We start from the raw sequence: 3,010 nt of genomic DNA, 5'->3' as shown, positions 1-3,010 counted from the left end.
GTACAGGTAATATTTTTATATACTTAATTTTTGAAATAAATATTAATCTAATAGGACAGATTGTTTTCTTTTTGTATTATAAGAATAGTAGGGGCTATTTTAGTCACATTAGTGTCAGAGTCACAGAAACATGTTTTGCTTGTGTCTGTTCTCTAATTAGGGGATATAGTGAGTGCGGCCAGATGTTTACACATTTTCTCCCCTAAGTAGTGAACAGTTCTGAACCGTGACACTTGCCATTTCATTTATATTAAAGGTATTCATTTAATATTTCCCAGGTTGGGAATGGTATGGATCTTTAATGTATTTCAATAAGAAGCATTGAGCTTTAATTAGTTATTGCCCTGTGACAGTTTGGAAATCTTTTAAAAGATTTGCTCACTGCAAGGACTAAATGGGTTTTTTTTTTTACATTCTTGTTATATATCAAGCACAGTGAAAAGTAAACATGCTGTCTTGTTTGCAGATAAGGAAATTTAAGTAACTATATTTCACGGAAGTTGTAAATATGGTGGCTTATTACCCAACGTCGTGACGGTACATGTTTATGAAGCATTCACTTAATATGGTAGCTGGAACTTTAAGATGGTCTAAGTAGAGCAATTTACAACTTGTCATGCTACTGTATCTTTGACTGTAAGGTCTCTCACAAAGTATTGAGGTTTCTAAGAAAGGTTTAGGGCTTTAATCTTGCTTGAGATGTGAGTTAATTTCCATGGACATGTCTGTTTTATACAAGTAGCGCTCAGCCTAACAAGTTCAGTTCAAATTATTTGAGCCGCGTTACGACAAAACCAACATAATAGGTTTGCGACCAGCATGGATCCAGACCAGCCTGCGCATCCGCGCAGTCTGATCACGATCCATGCTGTTCGCTATCAGTTTCTCTACTTCTTATAGAGTTTGTAAGCAAACAGCATGGATCCTGATCAGACTGCGCGGATGCGCAGGCTGATCTGGATCCATGCTGGTCGCAAACCCATAATGTTGGTTTTGTCGTGACGCGGCTCATTTATCGAGTAAACACTTGATCAGTTATTATTGCCTTTCTTAAGGTCTACAACCAACCAATGAGCATGACTACTGTGCTTATGTTACAATGACTATGTATACTATATTCTTCAATTTCAGCTAATGAGAACAGCTCTGATTAATGAATGATTATAGATGTACATTGTCACCCTCTGTTCAAACAGATAATTGAGCAGTCTTTAAAATGTGAATGAATAAATAAAACAAAAGCATGTTTGAAGTTTATTTAACTTTGATTTCCTTAATAATTAATAACAATACAAGACAAAAATAACATTTCCCAAGTGTGAAAATAACATTTACATAAAACAATCTTGACATCTGCTAAAATAGTGTTCAACAAAACAAGATGTTATCGGTAAATAATTCTTTCAAACAATTTTTTATGTAATTGAACAAGATAGAATGAATTTCGACACAATATTTACATGCAGACCAGAGAACAAAATCCATCGTTCCTCTTATCTATGCAAAAAGCTAAACAAATTTGTTTTTCATTTCATTAAATTTTTAAAATAATGCTGCGTGACAGATACAACTGCATTAGAGAAATTAAAATGTTACAATGTCTTTAACCAATAATCCCAAGCTACTTTAAAAATGACATAATCTAAAGATATAAACAATGCAGTCTGAAGGACAGCTAAATCCTCTTCCACAGCACACATAAATGTATAGGTCTTGACCTTTAACCAACCATGGCCTGCATATTATAAGCACATAGTCTCATGAAAGTAAGTATTTGCGCAAATTTACTTAAAGTCTTCCATAAAGTCAAAAGGTTATGGAGAAGATTTAACCTTGACCTTGAGGGAAGCAACCTGGCTGTTAGGTTCTGCAAATCGTGTAATAATGGTGATCATTTCTGCCAAGTCATCTCAAAAATATTGCAGCGGAGCGGACACGAAATATAGACTTTTTAACACTTCACCTTTGTGACTTTGAGCTTGGGGGAAGCAACCCAATTATTGCGCTCTGCACATAGTCTCATAATGGCGATCACTTGTACCTAGTGCTTTCAAAATCTTTTCAGCGGTTTAAAAGTTATGGGGCGGACATAAAAGTGTTACGGACGGAAAGACGGTCGTTCCAACCAGACAGTAATAATGTGGCTACTCTGTTGTACTCTCTATTGGTATTTTAGCCAAATAAAGGAAAATAGCCACATTAAAGCCTTACGGAATGAATGACTTCAAGGAGAAGGCACAGTTTCCTACTTTATCTCTAGCAACGTGTAAGCGGGAGGGGATTAAATTTTAAAATCTTTGAAAGGTCAATAAGTTAATGAGGGGACATGAAAAATAGATGTTTTAACATTGGACCTTTTAGTGTGACCTTGATCTTGAGGGCAGTGACTTGATTTTGCGCTCTGCACATAACGTCATAATGGTGACTTTTTAACACTTCACATTTGTAACCTTGAGCTTGGGGGAAGCAACCCAAGTTATTTCAAAGAATTTCAGCAGTTAAAAAGTTACAGAGCGGACACGAAATGTAGACTTTTTAGCTCTTGACCATTAAGTGTGACCTTGATCTTGGGGGTAGCAACCCCATTATTGCGCTATGCACATCGTCTCATAATGATGATCATTTGTGCCAAGTAATTTTTAAAAATTCAGCAGTTTAAAAGTTATGGAGCAGACACGAAAGTGTTACGGACGGACAGACGAACTGACAGACGGACTGACTGACAGACGGAGGCCATTCCTATATTCTCCTCCCTGCTACCCGGAAGGGGATTAAAAATTATAAACAAATCAATAACATCAGAAAACAAACTGTTTTGCATTAAAACCCTTAAATTGTCATCAATCATTGTATTTCAATAATGTACAACACCTTAAGCTTTGTGAAATAAGTATTCTTGGGTAAACTTAACAGTGCTTGTTTATATTTCGTTTTATCACATTCATTGATGGAAATGCCTACGATGGCCTACAACAATGAGCACATGTTAAAGAGTAATACTGCAGTTTCT

Source organism: Ruditapes philippinarum, unplaced genomic scaffold (genome assembly GCF_026571515.1).
Source record: "Ruditapes philippinarum isolate M1 unplaced genomic scaffold, ASM2657151v2 ctg3266_1_1_1_1, whole genome shotgun sequence".
Lineage (NCBI taxonomy): Eukaryota > Metazoa > Mollusca > Bivalvia > Venerida > Veneridae > Ruditapes > Ruditapes philippinarum.
The sequence above is the reverse complement of the archived record's forward strand: the minus strand, read 5'-3'. Positions refer to the sequence as shown.